Here is a 25,779-nt window from a genome sequence, read left to right as displayed (position 1 = left end):
AGGGGTTTACCTCACTTCTCCACATAACCATCTCGATCCAAGAAGGTCTGATACTGAGACCAAGAGAACAGCTTCTGGATGCCACGCGCGTGGAAGTCTTTCAGCTGACACGGGATGAAAGAGTGGACGGGTTGTTTGACCTCTTCCACTGATTCAAAATTAACTCCTCCAAGTTCAGATTTCAGGAACGGGAATAAATGGTGGTCTGGTTTGCCATTTATTATCGTATCTGAAAACTGAACTCGGAGGAGTTAATGTTGAATCAGTGGAAGGGGTCAAACAACCCGTCCACTCTTTCATCCCCGGTCAGCTGAAAGACTTCCACGCGCGTGGCATCCAGAAGCTGTTCTCTTGGTCTCAGTATCAGACCTGCTTGGATCGAGATGGTTATGTAGAGAAGTGAGGTAAACCCCTTATTCTACAAAAATTTCTTTGATTTTTCGTCAGTGATGAACGACTGAGGCTTAGGCAGAGAAGCCCTTCTCCTGTAGCAAACTTCAAATCCCCGCGGATTCGGCGGGAGTGTTGAGCACCTTGGCGCGTTCAAACGGCTCGCGTTCGGCCGCACATAGTCCGATTTTGTTGCGGTTTGTTTTGTTGAACTCAAAATATCCTAAGTAAGATTTTGAGCTCAAGTTTTTTAAAATTGGTCCATTCTAATGGATTTTAGAGAGGGGGGATACTTACTTATTGAACGCCCCTCGTAGTTCCTTTTGAGAAAACTGAAAAGCGGAATTTGACATTAGGATTGCATTTTGCAAAAAGGAACAACTAGCATTGCAATGATGCTAAAATTGTGCAACTTCATCCTTTGCAATAAAAATGCGGAAACCATGAAAAACTATGAAATTTAGATGGTAAATTTTGTCTTAAATTTACAATTTTTAGCGAGTAAAATAGAAACTATTAATGGATAATCGGGTCCTTCTTCCAAGACAAAAGAAGCTGCACAATCTTAGCAACATTGCAATGCTAGTGGTTCCTTTTTGCAAAATGCCATCCATTAAATCAAAAGGAACTGACTGTGAGCCGTGGGCAAGTGATAAAAGCGTTGTGGACAGGGCTCATGAATTAACGACGAGCAAAAGCAACGATTGGGACGGCTTCGTCGCCGCTGACGTCACTGGCACTTTAAAATCCCCATTCATTCTTATGACCCTCAACTATCGAGCACACCCCATCTTTCCTTTTGCACATAGTTCCATTTAGTATAAATTCGTCCAATTAATGTGCATCTCACAGTATAGTATTTGAAACGATTTTTGACTACTGGACGAATATTATCTCGAAATATTTAGCATGTCATTAAAAACAGAATATTTAATATGGGATTTGAAGACAAAGGAACCGGGAGAATTGGTAGATTTGATGAGTTATTTTTTCTAAAATATTGAAAACTCGCGAGATCTTCGCCATAAATTTACAAGATTTTATAAACCTTCAAAATTCGACTATCTGTCTGGGCATTTAATAAAATGCCAGATTTGACTAATTCCGTGCGGTATTATAATAATAACAATATATAGTGGACTTTTAGACAATGTACGAATTTAAAAATACTGATACGTGTTTCTTCTCCAAAATTTCACGTGAAACATGATTCGCGCAGTGAAAATTACTGAAACCAATTCCTAACGAAGATAACAACGTTTTTATTTTACATTGGTTACGAGAGATTTGAGCTGCCCGCTCACAAGAAACTCAACGATCTACGTGATTCAAATCGCGCACTACAACGATTCTGGAAGGCTCCTTAATCAAGCAGTATTCTTCCTCCACCATAAGCTGTTTTATAATGTGAAAAATGCGCAACATCTAAGACGGAGCGCAAAGATTGGGGTTGTAATATTTTCATGCTGCAGAGAATATAACGGCAACGTTTAGGTGATTATAAATTGTGTGTGTAGACTCACGTAGAGCATTGAACTTTCATGAGCGGGAAGTTTGAGTCCACACATCAAAAAACATTATATATCTTCGTTAGCAGTTGATTTCAGTGATTTTCATTGGGAGTGTCGTGTTTTAAGTTTAATTTTGGTTAAGAGATATGAATCGGAATGCTTATCTTCGCACCACATAGTGGTCAATTCCGTATCCTGATCCTTCAGGCCAAAATTCAACGGGTACCGTCCGGCCAATCCGGGCGCGGGTGGTGCCGGCGCACGGTGGATCGAGTCAATGGTACAGGTCGGTCATGGGCGATTCGGGCGAATCGCATTTTTTAAGGGTCAAAAGTGTTCCTCAAGAGTTATATTTTAAGGATCTGACATTGATTTGGAACGAAACATGTTCATTTTTGTGACAGAAGGCATCAAAGGGGGGCTTTGCGTAACTTTTTATTTTAGCGAAAAATCGTCCGAGTCTTTCTATTCCATTTAACTTGCTTCTGTTTAAATTAATGCTAATTTCATTGACATATTCTTGTTCTTCAGAGTCTGGAAAACACATTGCACTAGTAATTTTTTGTATTCGGCCCATTTTTTCAATGATTATGTTTGCGCTAATGTGCTCATCTCTAAAAGCGAAAAAAAAAAGTTTAGGTAAACTTTTAACTACCCATCCGCCACCATCCGCCAGAAAAATTTGTATAGGCATGTTCGTAGGAGTCCTGAGAATACGATCCCGCAAAATTTGGGTGCCACTTTGCGCCACTTTGGCCGTGACGTCACTTTTTCTGTTGCGTTCCGAGATTGCGCGCGAGCCTTATCTCGAAAATCAAGCGACCGGTGAGCTGCCGCGGCACTAAACTTGCTTCTGTTTAAATTAATGCTAGTTTCATTAATTGATTCTTATTTTCCAGAGTCTGGAGAACACATACCGCTAATAATTTTTTGTATTCGGCCCATTTTTTCAATGATTATGTTTGCACTAATGTGCTTATATCAAAATGCAGAAAAAAAAAGTTAAGGTAGACTTTTAACTACCCACCCGCCACCATCCACCAGAAAAATTTGTATAGGCATGTTCGTAGGAGTCCTGAGAATACGATCCCGCAAAATTTGGGTGCCACTTTGCGCCACTTTGGCCGTGACGTCACTTTTTCTGTTGCATTCCGAGATTGCGCGCGAGCTTTATCTCGAAAATCAAGCGACCAGTGAACTCTCGTAACTGCTAAATGACCCAGGTAGGTATGATTCCTGTTCGTCGGAAACTGAAAAACAAGTTTCACCATCAAGACGTGCTCTTTGGCCCGTTTTTCGTATTTTCATTATTTCCTAAACTACATATCTATAGGAGAATTAAAAAAAATATCGGGCATATTTTCACTCGGATATCCCTTTATATACCTTATAGAAAGCTTTTTTGGGACGTATGCGTAGATAGCTTGAGGAAACTTTTAGCAAGTAACCCCCCCCCCCCTTTACTTGCCTGGCCCCTGACTATGATGCCATTTTATCTGTTGGCCTTCGCGATCGCGCGCGACTGGTCACTGGTGAACTCTGATAACCGATGCTTCTTTCAAATACGTACATATTTTTTTTTAATTTGTCACCGATTTCGATGTAAACAAAGTGCAGTCAGTGAGAAACTGATTACACTGCGAGTACGTTTTAACGTTACAAGTCCGGGAAATATTGGAATTTTTGCGGTTTTTTGCGTTGCTTGTTTTTTAAGTTTGATGCGGTTTGAGAGCGGAAGACGAGGATGAGAGTGATGGGGAACTGAATGTGAAGAAGAAGAAGAAGAAGACGAAGAAGAATAAGGAGAAGCAGATGACAGATGACTGTTACATGTTTAAATTTGTTTTTCTTTCTTTTTTTTTTTTTCTAGCCATCTAGTGTTTTTCCTACTCTAAATCCCTGTTCCGTCCTCTGGATGTAAATATGAATTTAAAGTAAAAGTGATCTTGAATATTTTCAAAGAATTCATAAATGTATTTCATTTGTTTTCTCACCGATCTTTATGCATAAGAATGATATCTTATGACAAAGTTTCGAAATTAACTTTGCAGTGAAGGGAATTATTTTTCTGATGCAGCAGCTCATAACTGGGGAGGTATTTTTGCGTATTTGTGACACTTATTAGTAAGTTTTCACAATTTTATTCAGAATTTATCCTCTTCCACCATGAAACATTAAAAACTCCGTCCTACGAAGTAAAACACAGACGCCTAAACTTTGCACCTGTATAGTTTTCCCGACAAAATGGACAAATACGGGTCTTCAGGTACGTTGTTCACCAAAAATAACATCAAAAATGAATTCTACGCGAAAAATTACAAAAGATGAGTGGTTCATAATCGATCAAATGACCAGGAATATTCGTTATCCTCGTAACATTGGAAGCGCAACGCTCCATGACCGACCTCTCCCATTGACTCGATCCACCGTGCGGCGTCTCTGCCCTGGTCTCCGGATGGTCGGAAAAATTACTGAGGGATCGCGCAGCGGGCCCCGCGTCTCTTGCGCCCTTTGAAAGATCGCTCATCCCGTTCGTCCTATTGGGCGATGCGCGCTTTTTCGTTATATCCGGACGCTTTGTTCAGTCAGCTGATAATTCGGACGCCCGAGGCGTTTTTCGTCATAGAAATCTCCGTGGGTGATGGTTACGGCGGAGGCGTACGTCAAAATTTTACATATACTAAACTTTATTCAAACGACGGGAAGTTCGGAGATAACTAATGAACGAGAAATCAACCAATCGATAACCAAAGTGCGAAGCCACGAATCTTTTTTTGGGAAGTTGCAGAAGCAGAATCCCTGCCATACTCAACGAAATATATTTAAATCTATCTTAATTTGTCTTCTCCCGCGGCAGAATATTCTATCTATTTTTGAAACCATAAAATTAGCTTCTATCACATTTAAAAAATTGAAGAAATGAGTAAACAAAAAACAGGAAAATGTCCTCAATCCTTCGATCCTCGGATTGCAGGCTTGCTATCTTAGCTAGAAGTTGATTTTAATACTTTTCGGTGTGCGAATTGCGTTCTGTGTGAAATTCTGGTGATGAATCGTGTGTAGAAGTGCTTAAATTCGTACCTTGCTTAATGCTTCAATGGTCCATTCAATCTAATTCGATAGATCGCGATATGTTTCGATAAAGCGAGTGAACCGTAGATCTTCAGAGTAGTGAATTGATTGGGAGAGGCGATCATGCTTACGCAATGAATCGCTTAAAAACGAACAGAGAACTTTCCTAAAATTTCTCAGAAAAACATATTTCATCGGGAGAAACGAGGCAACGTTGGAATGCGCCAAAACACAACATGGGCCTTTTTAGCCCCATTGTTCGATGCCGCGATTCTAGGTGGCGGTAGCCACCCCGGCCCAATCCTAAAAAACTCCCTCTAAAAAATGACGACCCAAAAAAAAAAAAAAAAAAAAAAAAAAAAAAAAAAAAAAAAGACGGTGGCTGCTGCCTAACTAGTTTTACACGAAACAACGCGACGGGCTTTTCTGCACGGTTTGCGGTCCATTAAGCTCTCCTAATAATTAAGTCGGAGAGTAAACCCCAAAAACCCTATAATATTTGGGTAGAGTATGCTCAGCTCTACTCGTAATGCCCACCCTTTTTAAGTTTAGTTAAATATTAAAAAAGTTATTAAACTTTAACGACAAATTTTGGACCCAAAACTTGACGATCGTTTTTGACGACATGGACCCCAAAAGCTGACACTGATGGAATTGTTGATGAGCAGAGAGCAGATACGGGGCCCGCGAAACGGTCGGCCGCGGGATTGACCATCGTGTTTAGTTCACTGACATTACAGCTATACCGTAGAAAAAAACCCATACAAGTATAGATATTTTGAATCAGCGTCACATAAACTAAATATGATTTTTTGGAAATTTGAAATAGATGGCGTATAAAGAAGAACAATTTAATAATTAACCCGTTTTCTGACGATTTGAATGTCGATCGGTCCCTAGGGCTGTGGAGGTAAGGGTAGCATAAAATCCATTAAACTAGGTATGATTCAAATCTGTAGACTCCCAGGATGTGCCTTTCGGAAAGTTTGCGGACTTATATGGGCGTCGAAAGGAGAATTTATTGAAAGAAGGAGCGGGTCCTTCAATTCTTCAAGCACATTTGAATTTGAAAATAACTTGTAGAACCGCGCGATGGATGGTGAGCGCCGACTCCAGAGGTTAAATTTCAGGTTATGCTACTGTTATTATGGCTTTAAATATTTAATTAATACGAAGAAGATAGATTAATTGAAATAATAAGATGAAGATAGATTAATTGATGCGTGTTTCCATTTTATCGTAGCCGAAGATAACTGGATCCATTTCTATATAATCCTTTTATGATTCCCACACCTTACTATGAGCTGTTACCATGTGCTGTTACAGTAAGTACCTACTCAGATCGCAACCTGCCATTTCTTCCAGCGGCCCGGATCTAGTGATCTTTGCAAGTAATTGTTTATGAATAATTGATGATATTAGTGAGTCCTAGATACTATTTCTCGTTAATCAGATTCAACAACTATCCACCAGAAAATCATCCTTTCCCTCAATACGATGATGTCTGTCGGGGTCTCAATTTGTGGGGATGAAGTTGTGTTTCCACTTTCTCCTAAAATTTTGCTAGCAGCCGAACTCCTCTGGAGTTGATGTGTCTCTTCTCAGTGTATCATGCTATCGGTGCATAAAGCCTCAATGTTTTCATAGACTTGTAATGCTCTATATTGGAAACGCGGTTTACGCATTCACCAATCAGTCGTGCGTATGTGTCTACTCAAAGAAGCTACGCAGCGCTCCGTTAATGAAATCAACTCAATGTCACAACATCCAAGATACTTGACTTTAAACATTACCGTTAATTTGATTATTAGCAAGTCTCTTGGATTCTGTGTCAGAAGTTGATTGAATCGACTAATTTGCCTGTGTTGGGATAAAATTCTTCTAATAAAGACCTTTCATATTGACCTCTGCAGAAGGTATGTATTCTATACTACTTTAATTCATTGGTTTAATAAAATTGATCTGCTAACTAATGCAGGCTATCCTTTATGATAACCTCTCTACCCATTGGCTAAAATTTGCAGTACCTGGAGACGTAAACTTGCCGTCACTGCTTACTACATATAGGAGATAATACAGAGCAGCTGTTCGACATAATACATCAGTGCCGCCTGACCTCTAGATTATCTGAGTCCTCGCCTGACAAATTTACCCACTATGAGAGTGCGACAGAAAATTAGCTGGTTCATTTAGCACGGAAAATGGATACAGGAATTAATTCTCTGGCACACCCTGAAAGTGAGTTAAAACTCATTAGATGTGGACTTTGGATAGCCAGAACTGGCAGAATAATGAAAGCTATCGATTGAGACTGAGGCGACTAAAAATATTAGTTGTGATAAATATTTTGGCTGCAACAGCATATCAACAGAGCATCTTCTTTGACGGAAAGTGGCATTGAATGCCCAAGTTGAGAAATCTCTCATAAATACCTGCTTACTTTACCTGTCACTGTATTGATGTGAGAGTTACCTTAATCAGATGGTTGCAGAATCTCCCTGGCAATTCCCAGCATAGATATGATGGTGCTCCACATAATTAACTTACCGGCAGATTCATTCGTTCGATAGAATCGTATGAGAGGGATCACATAGCATAGGATATAAAATTAAGCCTTGAATATAGGTGATATTTATACTTTAACCTTTGGTTCTCGGTCTACGGTATAAAAGGGACGGACTAATACAGAAGAACCATACATGACAAGTGGCTCCTAAATTGTCATTTATTTGAGTCCTTAGCTGAAAAGTTCATGCCTGAAGGTGTGACAGAAAATGGACTGTTTTTTTCCATCCTTGAAAGTAAAACAAAGAATCAAAATTGTACTCTCCGTTTTACCCTGATAACGCGTTTAAACTCAATCGCAGCCGACTCTGCATGACCAGAATTGGCAGATACAGACTCATAAAAATTAAATGTTATTGAAAGGAAAACCAAAAATTAAAGTGGTATTCTCTGTTGTACCCTGATAACGCACTGAAACTCAATCGCTGTTGACTCTGTATGACCAGCATTGGCAGCTAAAGGCTCCTGAAAATGAAATGTTATCAAACTGTTTCATTACAGTTCAGAAGATTCATGCTATTGAGATCGAAATTTCAGTTGTGGTAACTGTAATTTTTGCTTGCAGAAGCATCAACTTTTACTGTTTATCTTTTCCAATGACGAGTGAACTGGTCACATTTCTTAAGATACAGAATGCCATAGCTTTAGAGACATCTCTCATAAAACTAAAAATATTGATAAATACTTACTTTGCTTACTGTCTTTATGAGACGGTATCACGCGTTTGCAATGTTATTACCGATGAGGAAATTGGAGCTTGGAGAAATTGCGATTCGAATGGTCAAAGGACCTGGCAGGCATAACTAGGTATAAGCAGCGTAAATGATAGAGGTCCTGCACTGAGCTGCAGAATTTAGCTTGCATTCTATCATTAGTTCCAAGAATCCAAAAAAAAAATGTTGAATAATGTAAGACATAAAAGGTATCCCTTAACACAGGTGATGCCTCTAATGTAGATCCTGGTTTTGTGCCTACTGTACACAGGAGATGGAACATTACATAGAAGTCCTATATTAAGAGCAGCTCTGAAGTTGTTGATTATCAGGGTTCTTGCCTGACACATTCACCCACTTTGAAGGTGTGACAGTAAATAGACTGGTTAATTTTATCATTGAAAATAAACCCATTATTAGTTAAACTGGCACTCTCCCTTTCACCCTGTTGCGCGTTTAAAGTCAATGTGTCTTTGTGGACTCTAGTTGACCAGAATGGCCAAATGGAGAATCATAATGATGAAAGCTATAAAAGGATTTCATTGCAGCAGGCCGATTATTGAAAGTTTGAAGCAGTCTGATAAGAGATCGAAATGCGATATATTGCACGGTTAAGATAGGGCTGTCTTGCCTTGTCGTACTGACATAGTTTCAATAATCAGCATGCAGTTGAGAAAATTTATGCCATCACAACTAAAGTTTAATGTATACCATCTCCTTATGAACGGAAACATTTAACGCAAGTACCAAGATGATTTCATATGATGTCTGGATAGGAATGCACATAGTAAACAAGTAAGTAGCAACTTTTCGTTTCAGGCACATTGTGCCCAAGCATTGTGCCCTCAGTAATCAGAGAATCATAAAAGAAAACTCACTCACAACGAAAAAGGTACCTAGAGAGAGAAGTTTCATGCAAAATCAAGAATGGTCACATTTGGAAGTATTATTCCTCGGGGCAGCATAAATTGAAAATGTTTCGTGTGTACAATGAGAAAACCATTCAAGAAGTTATATTGTTATTAATTTCAGAAATAATATGACATAGAAAAAGAGACAGGGGCCAGGAGAAATTGAAATTGCAATGCTATTATGCTCAAACCCGATTCAAAATTTCCAATCGAAACAATAACATTATCATAACCTCTCTATGCACTATCTATGGCTTAGACTGCGCATTAGGAAATTTCGGCGAGACTAGAGTCCCTTTATACTGAGAGTCAAGACAATTCGAATCCATTTCTGATTGGTTCCCGTATTTTAGGCCTCCCAGTGTCACAAACGGGAATAAAGATTACATTTTCACCAATTGCAAAGATTATAATCTGGAATGGACCAGGGAATTACGGTTCGGCAAGGAACAAACGGAATGAGAGGAGGAACGGAGAAAGGCATTTGAGAATGGGCCGATCAAAGATTACGAAAAACGTTCAATTTCTGTAATCTTTATTCCCGTTTGTGACATCCATGAGCCGAATTGTCTTGACTCTCAGTATAAAGGGACTCTAGGCGAGACTAGAGTCCCTTCAGGCGGGACGATAGGCAACTCAGCAACACCCAGCAAGTCCGAGACCGAGACAATGGAAATGCCTGTCATGCCAGTGCCGTTGCCTGATACGGGTACTTTTCGTTCGTATATCCGGATGTATCCACTAAGCGGAAGGCGCGTCTTCACCCTGATTTACCCCGCTAGCTGTCTTACCTACCCCGCGACCTAGATTGCATTATAAGTCAATGCGCTTTACTGTAGTTTCTATCGTTCGTAGCCAATGAGAATTAGGCATTACGTCAAGTGACCCAACTTTGTCACGATTTCAATACTGACCTGCGGTTTTTTTTCTGTGACGTACAGGTGTGCCAAAAATATGGATCCTTCCTTACTGATGTCTCGAGAACGATTACAGATTATTGACATGCGGTTTGAACGAAATTCCTTAAAAAAGGTGGGCCGCTTTCGAGGGGGGGGGGGGGGGGGGTCGTTTCCTCTCTGCCTCGCGCCCGCGGGAACAACTTTTAAATTTAAAATGGGAACTCTCTTTGCCTGATACTTCGTAGAAGTCATACCAAAAATACGTGATATCCTTCCAAAAAAAACAAAAATGTGATTTTTGTACAAAATTTCGGCCCAATCCAAAAAATGTCACTAATTACCAAAAACAAAAAAAACAAAAAAAAAAACCAGGCACCCAAAAATATGATGGCAGTACCGTTTGGATTCATCATATAAAAGGAAATGATATCAAAACGGCCCAATTTTCTCTTTCATGCCCATGCAATATACCAAACACCCCAACTTTTTTCACAAAAAAAAAAAAATAAATAAATACCTATAAGGTATGATGACCTGAACACGTTTATTGGATCCATCGCTTTAAAGGAGTATGATATTAAATCGGCCCAACTTCTCTGAAATATGCCATCTCGGATCAATAATTTTTTTGAGACCTTCCGACTCATCGCTGAGGAGACACTGATCATTACTTGACCCTTAGTATATGTCCTTGTTTAGATGTCAAAGAGTTCCTTATGAGAACTGTAATGAATTTTTTTTCTTTGAAGAGATAAAATCAAAAAATCGTCATAAAATTGAAAAAAAAATTCGAAGAAAAAAAAAGGAATGGGCCGGCCGGCACGTACAAAAAAAAGGGGGGAAATGTAGATACATTGGTATGCCCCAACATTTTGGCATGGGTGACCGACCCGGTCTTGCCAACATCCATGAAGTTGCTAAGAAAGAAGCATTGTAAGTAGGAGGCACATAATATTCGCAATAATACGCCAAGGTTCAGTAGTTTGTAAGGCCTTCTATCAGAAACAAACAAAGAATATGGCATTGCTTGAAAGTTGTTAAGTTGTTCACTCATGTGTGAATATCTTTCAGTCTATCTTTCAATGACGATTTCAAGAAGGACTGATCCTCCTTTTGACGATGATACTTGTTCATGTATATGTGAAAGAGAGACGATAATCACCCTATATTATCTACCACTTGTATGTACGGCGGCCGGCCCATTCCTTTTTTTTTCTTCGAATTTTTTTTTCAATTTTATGACGATTTTTTGATTTTATCTCTTCAAAGAAAAAAAATTCATTACAGTTCTCATAAGGAACTCTTTGACATCTAAACAAGGACATATACTAAGGGTCAAGTAATGATCAGTGTCTCCTCAGCGATGAGTCGGAAGGTCTCAAAAAAATTATTGATCCGAGATGGGCATATTTCAGAGAAGTTGGGCCGATTTAATATCATACTCCTTTAAAGCGATGGATCCAATAAACGTGTTCAGGTCATCATACCTTATAGGTATTTATTTATTTTTTTTTTTTGTGAAAAAAGTTGGGGTGTTTGGTATATTGCATGGGCATGAAAGAGAAAATTGGGCCGTTTTGATATCATTTCCTTTTATATGATGAATCCAAACGGTACTGCCATCATATTTTGGGTGCCTGGTTTTTTTTTTTTGTTTTTTTTTGTTTTTGGTAATTAGTGACATTTTTTGGATTGGGCCGAAATTTTGTACAAAAATCACATTTTTGTTTTTTTGGAAGGATTATCTTAACGCGAAAAATCGCGCCAAACATGGCGCGACCGGTGTCAAATTCATATCAGCGTCTGCAAGACTGAGAATAATTCACGTATTGTGCCAAACAGTATACGGTCGGCGTCAAACGCATATTGGCGCCTAAAAGACCGCATGAATACTTCTCACATTGCAGCCAACGCAAAACTAGGACCCCGCGTTAGTACTCTTGACGTTCTCTGCCCGGTTTTTACCCCAATCAAAGGGTAAATATGTATCTTAATTGCAACGATTCAGAAACTCTGACGATATTTAAACGATGCAGCAATTCTGAAACTTGATTCGTGTAAAATTAATTTTGGTTTATTTAAGAGAGCAGAACGATTTAAAAATATCTGGTCGAAATTTTTTGTGATTTTATTTTAAATCATTCCGGAAATTTCTTGGAAACTTCTAAAAAACAATGTGCGTTTTTTTCTTTTTAAATAGATCAAAAATGAAACATGAGTGGAGATGTGCAACGTCGCAATCGGAGATAAGTACACTTGCTCTGCGTGCAGGCGTCGAGATTTGATGTCATTCACGGCAGGCTTAACGAGATAACTATTCGACCATGGGTGTAGGGATATTGCCGCCAGCGGGATGGAAGGCGCGTCACACTGCGGAGATGCCTCCACCACGTTCCCTTCCCTGCCTCACGCGACGCTGAGGCCACCATTAAACTAGGATTACGTGTCATCCATTCTTAACTCTCTGTTCCGGTTTTTACCATGATCGAATGGAAAATATGTATCCTCGTTGTAAATTATGTTTAATTTTATTTTTTTTTTTTGGTTACATAAAATGAAAATAGAATGAACGAAAATATCGCGTCGAAATTTTTGATGCCCACATTTTTGATCATTCAGGAAAATTCGTGGGAACTTTCCAGAAAAAACTGTGTGTAGCTTTTTAAAAACGGTTTTCAAAAATGAGACTTAAAAAGTGATGCATAACGTTGCAAACTGAGATGACGCTTTCTTCCGTGTGCACCCGTCGGCTTTGAATCCATTCACCTCTGAAATAACTTGAACATGGCTTTTCTTCGATTAATTAGGTGAATTTTCTATGCAGCCGCTGGCGGCCGCTTAGCAGCTACAGGCTCATGGTAAAATAATACAATACTTGGGGGATTCTAGCTGCTACGCGGTTCAACCAGCGTGGAGTGTACTTCACGCCATTTAACGAGCCGCAAGGTTGTTTCTTGATTCAAGTCTCAAAAAATTCAAAGAGAGTGTGCTCATCTAGAAGTAGTTAACCTGCCGTAGCCACGATAATCATGAAGATATCAAAACCATCAGGATGTGATACAAATCAAAACTGAAGATAAATTAGGAAAGATCACAATGATAAAGAAAAGTTAATAACTATGAAAATCAAGGTAAGAGAGCTTAGCCCATATTATAAGAAAAAGTAACCTGCCCACCTTTAAATCCTACTAATAATGCTCTGAGGCAGTACAAAAAGTAATTTATTCGTGCGGTTTATATTACTTGGTTATAGTTTTACTTTGGGTTACATTGACCAATGACCAATCAACTATGTCAGAGGAACAATGACCGTGCTAGCCAAGACCTCTATTGCTTCATTTTAGGTTTTGGGTAGATTTCTCGGAAAAGTTGACTCATCTGTTTAAAAATCTTTGCTACAGGATACTTTTTGAGAGTAGAAAGTAAGCGATGTCACGAAATTTTCAAGCCTGGTAGTCTTCGCTCAGGCGGGGGAACATGACCTCATTCCAACGTTGCAAAATTTTCACTCAAAACTGCGCTGTAGGTAAAAAAACTCTGCGAGACGTCTCCAATTGAAACTGATCTTTATGTTCTTCTTCTGATTGCATGAAATTTCAGCAATTTTGTAAGGATAGATTACACTGTAATGAAAAAAACAGAATTGTTCGAGTCAATTTTGAAACCCTAAAATGAAGTTACAACAACGAGGTCCAATGAGGTCTAAGATACAACGATTATATTATACTCTTTGCTTACTCTAATTGTATTTGTCGGATCCATTCGTCCATTCAAAACAGATGAAGGATGGGAAGCTGCCGAAGAGAATGCTTGATAGGGTTTTACTAGGTGGCGACGGTGGGGATGCCCAGTGAAAGGGTACTAATAGGGGGTTTTAAATAAAATGAGGGAGTGCCAACTCCCCGAAGGACTGAGGAATGTTCGGGTACTGTGATGTTAAGACGTCACAGAGAGCTAGAGAGCACTGTTAAACCGGCTCGTATGTATGTATTTATGTGACTCTCAAAACATTTGAAAAATCGCATTAAAATTGGAAACAAGTCAAATTAAATCCAAAAAATACCTGTGGCTCTGCATCTGAATTGACCACCCTCATTCCTCTCGCGATTCTTCGCATTGCCATTGAAAAATCGAGGAATAATAAACCATAAACTAGAAGATAGTGAAAGCATAACATTTTGAACTGCGTGACGAGACACTGGCCCAAAAACTGAGAGCCAAGTGGGATGATTGACTTTTTATGACTGTGCGACTTCTGAAAGTTAAGGACTTTATGAAATGTTGAACATATTCGAGACTTTCTCCGACGCACAGACCTTTCCCTCAAAATCCGAACTCTTCTGAGAAGAGGTACCAAGCTTTTATAGCAGTCATCTTGAGTCGCTGTAACACCTGAATTTAAGTGCAAAAACGCCGTCAGTCGCGTGTCGACTCCATCATATGACAAACTAATTAACGATACTGGTGGTGGATGGAGAGCATATCATATCTCCAAAAATTTGTTAAAATTTTTGCACTTACAACTACACTTGCATTAAAATGTATTTTAATGGAACGCATTTTGGAATACATTAAAATGACATTCCATTTAGCCGTCTGAAAATTAAGGGAAGATGTGGGGTAGATCAGAATAATCATAACTTTGAATCATTTTCAGGAGAAAAAAGTTTGAACAGTTGCTACGAGCCCTAGGTCAGTACAAATAAGGTTTCATTTTTAGAGCTCAACTTCTCCTGAAAATGTAAGTCGGTAAAGTAAAGACTCATGTATTTTAGTTTTTAGGACCTCCAAACCCTTCAAAGTCTTAATTATTCAATGTTGTCGCTGTTTTCTATCATAAATTTTCCACGTCTAGTGGTTTGATTGCCTTCTGTTTTCTTCCATTTTAAAAAGGTTTTGTCATGTCATCCTATTTCCGTGAGAAAATAATGGAAAATACTCGGAGATTTGCACGATCCTTTTATGTGAAGCGTTAAAATATGAATTTGCAAATTCTCCGCTGTTGCCCGCCATCGCGAAAGTTCACAGGTCTCAGCGGCGTGGCGTGTTTTGCGATACATCGATTGATCTCCCATTTAAACCTACTGAAGAGGATAGATAAACAGGATGCTTGCAACGAGCACCTTAATAATCGATTCTTTACCATAACTTCAAATGAGGTTATATCGATAATCGATCATCCACGCCTCGCCACTGGCAAATTTTCCGTTAAAACTAACCCTACAATGAAAATTGAAACGCCGGGAGCTTGATACCTCATCGTGAGTAAACAACTGGTAAGTGAGAAATTTTCCTACCCAAATTACTGCAACTCACGCACACTATAACAGATGGGATCATTTTCCATAAAAAAAGAAAAATTCAAGGGCGAAAAAAAGCTGTTAGGACGGCGTACTTTTAAACTCAAACAAACTCCCCCAGCTAGAACATTGACAGCTGGCTTTTAGAGAAGAACTTGGTCCTTAGTTGCATTAGTGCTTTCCACAACTTTTCTCGTGCCAGACATGACATAAACCGGGCTGAAAAATGAATTTTGTGATATGGTGCGTGTGCACTGTGCATACAATACTAGCCGTTCTGGGCGCGCTTCGCGCACCTGTCACTACTGCTGAGGGGCTGCGCCCCCTGGACCCCCAGTCACTGGTTACGCGAGTGACATTCGGTTCGTTCCGCGAACCCTTTTCTAAGTAGTTGAATATCGACGGTGAAACTACCAAACCACGTATCTCGTTTGCGGTGTTTAAAAATCTACGCTCGCATTTTATTTTTTTGAGATAGACCAAATCAATATCATTCCTTGAAATTTTCACAGAATTTTCTCCGCACGAAGAGGAAAAATCAAAGACTGGGCGTTAAGTAGTTTTTCATTTAAAAAATAAAGTATGACAGGAAGTCTGCGACGTCGCAAACTGAGATACGTGGTTTGGTAGTTTCACCGTCGATATTTGATTACTACGTTGTATACATTTTGGAGACTCCCAAGATAAAATGATTTCTTCACAGAACCTTGTTACCGGAGCATTCCATCATTTGCACATGAATAGATGTGTGGAGATGAAGCCATGATGGGTATCGATCATTTCTTCAAAAACGCATCTGACTGGAACGTCATCCCATCGGGTGGCGGAAAAAGACAATCTATGGATCTCCTTCTGCGATTTGACTTGCTGAAGTAGCAAAAGTTCATGTTTACCTCTTAAGAAGATTATCGGTGGAGTAGGGTCTAAAAACTGCTCAACGATATAGTATAGCTCGAGTTCCGAATCGCAATGAGCCCACTCGTGTTTTTTTCTTTATACTTTCATCGCATATAAATTTCTCTGATGTTTTTTGTTTTATTCTCTCTGATTGCATATAAGTAATCATATCCTCATTTCATTTCTTTCCCTTTCTGTGGCATCTGTGTCCATTTACAATTATAATTTTAAAATAGCTTTCCCTCAGTATACAATTGATGCTTCAAACGGAATTAATTGTTTTAATGACATTTCCGGCTAAATCATGGGTTTTCCCAGGAAAGCAGCCTCTCGTCTCTCCCGAACTCTATTGTTGCCAGATAAGTGGCGCTTTTAGCACTTTCCCCAATTCAAACCTATGTAAAATATTCACATTTATCGCACAATCTGGCAACCTCTCGAGTGAAATAGAAAAAGGTAGAATCGCTGAAAGTCTGAATCCTTCGAATTTTATATTAATGATGATGATGATGATGATGATGATGATGATGATGATGATGATGACTAGGGGGCTCTGCCCCCTAACCGCTGCGCGGCCCAACCCCCTGGAGGGCGCTCAGCGCCCTCAGGCCTGCTTCGCGGGCCCTGTGCACAGGCAAAAATGTTCTTCCATTTTAATACACAATTTTGTGTTTGAGCTGCATCGATTTCAAAATTTTTAACATAACTCTCAGATTTGTAAATAATGAGGAATAGCTGGATGTACATAATTTGGTATTAATGGAGGCAGTATATTGACGGCTAAACTCGGGAGACATGTATCTCAATTTGCGACGTCGTATACTTCTCGTCAAACTATTTTTTCTTTTTTTTCTTTTTTTTTGGAAAACTAATCAACGTACAAAATTTTTGAAAACGACTGTGATTTCGCTTCTGCTCGAGGAATATTTTGTGAAAATTTAAAGCGATAAAATTGGCTCATTTTCCTTCGAAATCTTAAATTAGATACGGAAATCTTGAAACACCGTGAGCAAGGTACATGGTTTTCGACTTTAGCCATCGGTATGCAAACAAAGCTCTTTTGCTATGCAACATATCGCTAAGATTGTGGAATCTGGCACATATTTTTCGGCAAATCCAGTCCTCATGCATTTTTACATTTTGACTGAAAATGTGCGCTGAACTTTCAAATAATGTATTTTTTGGCATGGAGTTAATTGAGCTGAAAACTACTCTCAACTCAATTTTTTGGAAAATGCGACTCGATGCGTATTTGTAAATGCAGTCCATTCACTGAAAAAATTTCCATTTATTATGTTATTTTTAATTACTTAATAAAAAAAAAAAAAAAAAAAAAAAAAAAAATCGGATTACGACCGTTGAGAGTTAATAATATTTGGTCCGTCCCGGCGCGACGCGACGCAACGCAGCGCCTGCTTTCTCACTTTGTATCTTTCAGCAACCAAGTATATTGACCAATGCCCTAATCGAAGCCGGAAGAATGAGGAAAAATTGAATAAAAACCTTATACCTTCGACCTCGAACCTTGAACCCTGAGCGATGCACCGTTCCTCAACTCTCGAAATGAGGAGCCCTGTTACACAAGCTTTTCCATTTTGCTATTATTTATTCGACACTATTAACATTGGACATAAGTGACATGAGCTTTGAAAGCTCTACAACATTGAAAGTTCGGGGTTTCATAATTGTTTGCATATCTACAGCTATTACAGATGACATACATGTAAAGATCATCCTTATCGGTCCGGTAGTTCGTCAGAAATAGTGCTTCCAAGATTTTGCTTGCAGCAGTATAATATAGATTTTTTACTAAAAACACAAAAAATGGTCCACCCAGACTAAGACCAAACAAACAAAATGCATTGGACGTTTTCTGGTAGTACTTCACCCCCTCCTTGACCAGCAAACAAAAAATTCTGAAAATTGTAAAAATTAAGTAATCTTTTTGGCTTCCATTGGCGATTTCCTCATTCATATCCTTTGATGTTATCACGAGTGGGGATCTAATTTATTATTGTATATGTTTTTTGCTTCCTGGTCGAAGAGGGGGATGCCGGATGAAACCAGCCCGAAGAGCCGTAGGTATTCTGTTTGCTTTCAGCCTTGGCTCCCATTTTCTTGTGCTTTTTAGTTGAAATATACGCTTTATTTTGTGTAATATTCTTATGACATTTTCTAAAAAATATGAGAAACGATGTTATGGATAAAGCCTGAGCAATGCGCTCGACCATTTTGCAATTTTTCTAGGCCGAGTGGACCGCAGTAAAGGAGAGACAAAATATTTGAAAGAGCAATATCCGCATGTCGAGGAGATATCTCACCCAGCAACCCGTAAAGCCGCGAGTGCAGAGAAGACCCCAACCTTGGAGTGATGTGCAGTTTAAGCAGCGCATTGCATTGCCCGTAAATCTTCTTAAATGCACCGATATGCATATTTCAGAGGCTTTCATTGTACCACAGTACCCATATCTCGACCTCAGCTACTTCATATTTATTCAAATAAAAAGTCATCAAGTTCCGGTAGCGATATTATTCAAGACAGTTTTCATTCAACCTCATGATAACTTAGCACTGGGTTTCAAATGCATGGGGCCATGAAGATAAGGCTCGTAGGTATTTTTCCTCATGGTTTCTTTTTCTCTTCCATTTCACTGCTTTACAAAGGTCAGAGCCTTTATTGCTGATTAACTAAGATCGGTTTTAAACGAATGACCAATTTTATATTAAACCCAAGGGCTTGATCGGATATTTAAATTTTTTATTTGTGGATAACGAAAAGATATGAATAAAGAGCAGAAATCTAAGTTTCAAATCATACAAAACGAAAATAGTCGTCCTGGGTATAAGCCTCGTATGAGCGTTGCATTGCTGTTCAGCTTGTGCAACTTTGTGCATGCTTAATTTACATTCAAACCTTGTTATGATCCAGCTCAAAATGTCACCAAAAAATCCACCGTTATTAAATTACTTTTTCAAAACGATTAGGTACTAGCGTGTGAGTCTGTTTGGTCAATGACAAGACACATACAAAATTGCACAGTCTAAGTAGCATCACATATAGCTCACATATATAGAATTTATAGCATATCGACGGTGTAGGTCGGCAATCACATAACGTCGCGACGTTGCGACGTCGCAGACTTCCTGTCATACTTTATTTTTTAAACGGGAAACTACTCAACGGCAATTCTTTAAAGCTTTCGTGATTTTTCCTCTCAGCGTGAAGAAAATTCTGCATAAACTTCAAGGAATGATGTCAATTTGTTCTCCTTTAAAAAACTAACATAGAGGCGGAGATTATCAGACACCCAAAACGAGACATTTGATTGCGGACTTACGCCGTCAATATACTAGCTCCGCAAAGAATGACCCAATAACTCTCGGAGATTGAATTTTATCGTTCTATATGAACTCGGTCCGTGGCGTATTCATTTTTTTTTTTTTTTTTTTTTTTTTTTTTAAATAAGCAATATGCCTCCTCAAAATTTAAATAGTAGTATCCTCGTTCACGGCAGGTGTTTTGCGCATCAAAACTAAGCACCCATCCTCCTCCAATTCATCGCTCTCAAGAACTTTCACTCTTTGAAACGTGGGTATGGGTGATTTCATGAATTCGAGAAATTGTTGAGACAACTACGAACACTCCGATTGAAATACATTTTCCAGACTTTCACTATCAATATGGTGGTGGGTCAATTCGTGAGGCATCGCTTTTCTTACAATATTTTGGAATTATTTGTCTCATTGATGTCAATTTTTACGTGTTCCATGTAACCTAGTCGCTCATCAAAAAAGCTGGTATTTTATCAACAGAAATACGTTTGAATACAAACAACAATTATAAGGTTCAGTTGACAATCTTTGGAGTGATCAAGTCGTTCGAGTGATCAAGGACAGCGATAATTAGCCTGATAATAAAAACAACCGACCTCGGAAGTTCTAGTAGTCAGTGAAGCTTTATGTGTCGAACTGACTCTCCTGTATTGCAGCATCTCTAACATTCTGAAAAGTAAGTGCGCATTTGCAATTTTTCATTGTTTAGATATTATAATTGAGGGGCTTGGAAGACAAGGCGCATAAGTTCAGTTTTTATCATTTCGACAAAAAAAAACGAATTTAAAAGTTTTGAATTTCATGGGTGGCGGTAGCCACCTCCGGACAAAGTCTGGACTCGACAACACTGGAAAGCGTCCAAACGAAAAAGGTGGCAGCCAACCATAGACACACGTAACTCCCTTATTCTGAAAATTGATTCGGTTCTAACTCGACTGCAGCCCAAACGACGGCACGGATTTCAACGATCTTGGTGTCTACTGACGCACCTAAATTGGGCCTACAAAGTGGAAGAGTTTCATCAGGATTCATTGAGTTTTCAAAAAGTTATAAGCACTTAAGGGCCCAAAACGACAAGTATGTTTTGTAACATGGGCCGTTTAATAGCGTGAAAGCTTGAAATTTCGAAACGCACCCAAAAATCTTTCAGATTTAAAGGGTTAAAGAACCCGGCTAAAGTCTTAAGCTTACTGAGTCAAATTGTCTCGTCAGGTATTTCTAAACGGAAATGACAAATTATACTTAACTGTAAATCGAATGTAGGCCCCTTCACTTATGAGTGATGCAACAGTCGTGACGTGTAAGTATGTTTAGCCCTTGCAGGAGCCCCCTTCCGTACCTATTTGCATTTTTATCAAAAGTAGAAAAAAAATAGTCGGTATATGGATTGATCTGAGCCTTCTATGTGCTCCAAAACAATATGAAATATTTTATCGCACAAAGTCCAATATTTTTCGATTCAGGTCCTACGAATGCTTTTAAAAGAGCATGAAAAAAATACTCAATCGGCTGGTTAAAAGTCCAATATTTTCCTTGAGAATAGTCTCCTCCTTGAATGAGTGATGCAACAATTTCGACATTTGTGTATGAAAAGCCCTTGCAGAAGCCTTCTTAATTTGTCTCGGCTAAATTTTGAAGAATCTTTGACGTGTCCGCCAAAATGCTTAAAAAAGATAGGTCACTGAAATAAATGATTCATAGAAATGTCTGAGGATCCATGTCAAAACCATCTTACGTATCCTACTTTGCGTATAAAATAAAAACGCTATTCTCAACCATCATTTCTTTTTTAAATCTTCATTATTTTCTTTTAGAACAATTTGCAACATCTAGGTAATCTGAAGTCATTTTCATGACGATCAGTTCATTATGCAGTGGTATATGATGCAATGTTATGATAGCATTCATTTACACGCATATTAAACTGCAGCATCGTAAGTTGAGAATATTAAAGATATTGTACAATAAAAAAGTTTTGGGAGAAGGCAAAGGAAGAATGATACGCTCGAAAAGTACGCTGCAAGCTATGCAGAGGCATGCAGCATGCAGAGGAGACAAATACTAATGATTACAGTAAGAGCAATTTGGCGGACACGTCAGTGATTCTTCAATATTTAGCTGAGTCAAATAAAAAGGCTTCTGCAAGGGCTCTTCATACACAAATGTCGCAATTGTTGCATCACTCATTCAAGGAGGAGACTATTCTCAAGGAAAAAACTGGACTTTTAACCAGCCGATTGAGTATTTTTTTCATGCTGTTTTAAAAGCATTTGTAGGACCTGAATCGAAAAATATTGGATTTCGTGCGATAAAATATTTCATATTGTTTTGGAGCACATAGAAAGCTCAGATCAATCCATACCGGCTATTTTTTTTTTTACTTTTGATAAAAATGCAAATAGGCACGGAAGGGGGCTCCTGCAATGGCTAAACATATTTACACGTCATGACTGTTGCATCACTCATAAATGAAGGGTTAATTCGATTTACAGTTCAGTATAATTTTTCATTTCCTTTTAGAAGTACCTAACAAGACAACTTGCTCAGTAAGTTTAAGACTTTGACCGGATTTTTTACCCCTTTAAACCTGAAAGTTGTTTGGGGTTTTTGCATTACTTAGACCTATAGAGTGCTTCAAATACCTTCAAAATTTACAAGTGTTTCTCTTACACCTTCATGAATGTCCTCTGAAATTGTTAGCTCAGTTGAGTGAAAGTAAGGCCAGAAGTTGGGCTTAGAGTGACGGTAGGTCGCATTTATCCCGCGTCCCCTCTAAACGAAAAATGCACTTAACCCATTCACTGTTTTCTCCAAGTCAAATGTATTCTAGAAAAAATCGCTCGGTATTTTGATAGACCTCGACCTCAACTACCAAAAAAACACGCACAACTCAATTTTGATCAAAGACGTGTTTCTGAGCTTATGATTTTACTTTTATTTCCATCCTTCCTTTTTCAACACGGAAAACACGAAATGATCCGGACTTCTGTCTCCCCTTCCTTTCCTTCCTGCTTTTATCTACTGTGCTTTTAGTGAGGTCCTGTCGTTTTCTTGTATCTTACCTGTTGAAATAGATAAGTATAACGAGCTATGGCTCACAGCTGAAGCGGCTGGGCTCTAATCTCTAGTCTCGAATATCTAAAACTGCACGTATGCGCGTTGCCTTCCAAGCCTCTCAAGTCTAGGGAAAAATATCTATCGCGGCTTTTTATTTTTTGCCTTCAACTTTTTGCGCAGTAATGACTCACACGACGAAAAGTTCGATTTCATCATTGCCTTTTATACACACGCCATGACATTGAGCAAGTGACGAAGAAGGATTAAAGGCAGAGACTCGTTATCGTCTTTTTGTACGACAGTTCTTTCAAATAAACTTACTGTGCTGCCACCACTACTACTTAATTTTGATTACTATTTTACAATCCAAAATGTTTGTCCTCCATATCGAATTTGGTACCAAAAGTTTCAAAGAATTTGTAGAGTTTGTGGCAGTGCTTTAATTCGTATTTTTCCACCCAACGTTTTCGGACATTTCTTTTCGACACATTTGTGAACCATGCATATTGCCCGATTCCCAACTTACGGCTTGTTGATTTCTTTGATGCGTAAATTTTTAATTTACCTATTTAGACAAAATCACGAAGTTTTTATGTGTCGAAAAAAGTGCTGGCCTAAAGCCCACGAATCAAAGTGGGACTTCTTTCTTATGTAAAATTTATGAAACGAAGCCTACAAAATCAAATAGATACAAGCCTTTTTTCTTTTGGCAAAACTAAGATACATTTTTATTTCTGAGCCGCATCCAAATAATTTAAAAAATGGTTAAAAATGAAAGAATGTCAGAAATTGGCAGAAAATCAATTTAAAGAATTAAGGGGGAAGACTCGATCCCCATCAATTTGAAAATTTTCAAATGATGTGTTATTGTGTCAATGTTAGTCATTGAGGGAAATAAAGTCAATCGATGATATATTTGAGAATTTTACATTTTGCCTCCATCATATTAACCATGCATGCTAAAGGGGAAAAAAATAAAGTTTCACCTTCAATGTGTTAAAATCAAGAGAACATACATCAAAATGGGCTAAAGGTATAGTGATGAAAGAAAAAATAGGACCAAAAGGCTGCTCAAATCAGTTTTTCTTTTCAATATTTTCCTGGAAAAACATGGATTTTAAAGTTTAAAATTTTTTAGTCCAATCAAACTGGCCCCGCAAGTAGTAAGTAAAATTTCAGATCCCACATGGTACGAATGACATTTATATTATTAATCTGTTACAGAGAAAAACATCCTAATAAAACGAGAACTTATTCTAGGACGAACAGAATACTAAAAAATGGGACAAAATGCCAAAAAATGGGAACTTGAAAAAATCCCTGTGATTTCATCCCCTGAGGTAGCAAGAGAATTCCTGAATGCCTCACTGTCACTGAATGACGAAACTGACCCATATTCACAAAATGCGAGCAAACTTGCTCTTAGTTTCCGGAATTTTAAGCCAGAGGAAGCCATGCGCCTACTTGTCAATACAGCGTCAGCGAGAAAAATATCCATGAAGGAATTTTTTCAAGAAATTAAGGAATTTATTTATATTGGATTTTGCGAGGATTCTGACGTAAGTTGCGATTCAGAATACACTCGTCTTGGGAACAGATACAAAAAGATCTCTGAAGACCCTGATGCTGGTTCATTTTTCCTCTTGTGTTCACTGTTCCCACATTTTGCTGTCAGACAGGAAATGGAGAACTATATTATCAATTTCTGTAAGCAACGTCTGAGCGCAAGTGAGCCTATCATCGCCGGAAAATTTACCGTTCCTCGGTTTTTCTCCTTCTTCGCCTTTGGGGGGCTAATACCACCCGAGAAAGGGATGATGTTGAATGAACGGACGAGGAAAATGATAATAGTCGTACATTTGTATACTTTACAAGCTTTACATAAAACAAGGGTACCGATGAGTCATTTCTTGATGCAAAAGTACATTGAATGTAGTCAGTTATCAGAGGAGGGAAGATTGGGTGAGCTAATTAAACTCGGTGCTCTCACACAGAGTAAAATTCCGTCAACTCTGACAACCGCGATCTTTGAGTCTATCAGCGATGAATTTTGTAAGAAAGTGGTAGTAGAACTCCGACTCCATTCCGCGGAAAAATCACGAATTCACAAATAATTAGATATTTAGGTCAAATTGGTCTTAGAGCATACTTGTGCGGTCGGAGCATATTGACCAAATCTATATGAAGAAAAACTAGCGAAAATTTGTATGACCAGACAACCCTTGGTGAAATAAATTACTGGAGGAAAAAACTGACTCTCTTCATGTTGATTTGACAATTTTTTTTCCTCTTCTTTTTTTTAATTATTTACCAATTTCTTTTTTTTATAATATCTATGATTTAATGTGCTCGGTACTAGTGATGACCTGACAAACAGGGCTATGCCATCGTCTTTCGAAGAAGAAAATGGAGAAGAAGAAGAAGTGGACGAAGAACATGATTGTTTTAGCAAGATTTTGGGAGTCCGGCAGGTATAATATTTGTAGATAGGCAGAAGTCGAAGTGATGCTCAAACAGTAAGTTTGTGAAAGTTTAACGCATTTATTATCCATAGCTATAATGATATTTTTTCACTATGTAAAAGTCATCCCGTTGGGAAAATAATGAAAACTCATAATACAGCCACCAGCTATTAGTAATTATAGTTATTAGCTTTCTTTCTAATTCTCTCTATTCTAATAAAACCATTCTTAAGACGCTCGATAGACGGGGTGACGGAGAAGAGTAAGACGGCGATGGGCAGGAGTGAGGAAGGGGAGTTCAAAGGTCAGAGTCTTAATAGAGTGGGTCTTTACTTTCAGAGGCCATCGTTTAGTCATGGACAGCTATATGTGACCCTGTCAAGGTCGACGTCCAAAGAGGGGAGTCATTAAAGTATTGTTTGGCCGGGAAATTTTTCATTGAAACATCGTTTCGTTATTCAATTAAAATTATTTGCTCATTAACCGCCAGCGGGCGATTCCGACGATTTCGCTGGCCGCGAATTGGCCTTTGGGGGCGCGCAGCGGCCCGTGGGTTGGGCCGCGTAGCGGCCAGTGGGCAGAGCCCTCTAGTCTCAGTAAAAATCAGACATTTGTTTCTACCACAACGATGATTAAATAAGAGAAATACATGATATGAAATGATATCTC

General features: G+C 38.7%; 1 long non-coding RNA gene across 3 annotated transcripts; it reads left to right on the top strand.

Moving 5' to 3' along the window:
* The first annotated feature begins 18,852 nt into the window (after positions 1-18,852).
* LOC109039064 (uncharacterized) lies at positions 18,853-25,292 on the top strand. 3 transcript variants are annotated; one of them, XR_011900511.1, is made up of 4 exons: positions 18,853-18,867; positions 20,038-20,267; positions 23,873-24,207; positions 25,008-25,292. It is a non-coding gene; the product is annotated as an uncharacterized lncRNA (long non-coding RNA). The 3 variants fall into 3 exon arrangements; XR_011900510.1 differs by having other exon boundaries at positions 18,857-18,871; XR_002009675.2 differs by lacking the exon at positions 18,853-18,867 and having other exon boundaries at positions 19,938-20,267.
* Positions 25,293-25,779: the final 487 nt, after the last annotated feature.

This window comes from Bemisia tabaci, chromosome 9, assembly GCF_918797505.1.
Source record: "Bemisia tabaci chromosome 9, PGI_BMITA_v3".
Lineage (NCBI taxonomy): Eukaryota > Metazoa > Arthropoda > Insecta > Hemiptera > Aleyrodidae > Bemisia > Bemisia tabaci.
Note: the sequence above shows the minus strand (reverse complement) of the source record. Positions and strands in the feature narration are given on the sequence as shown.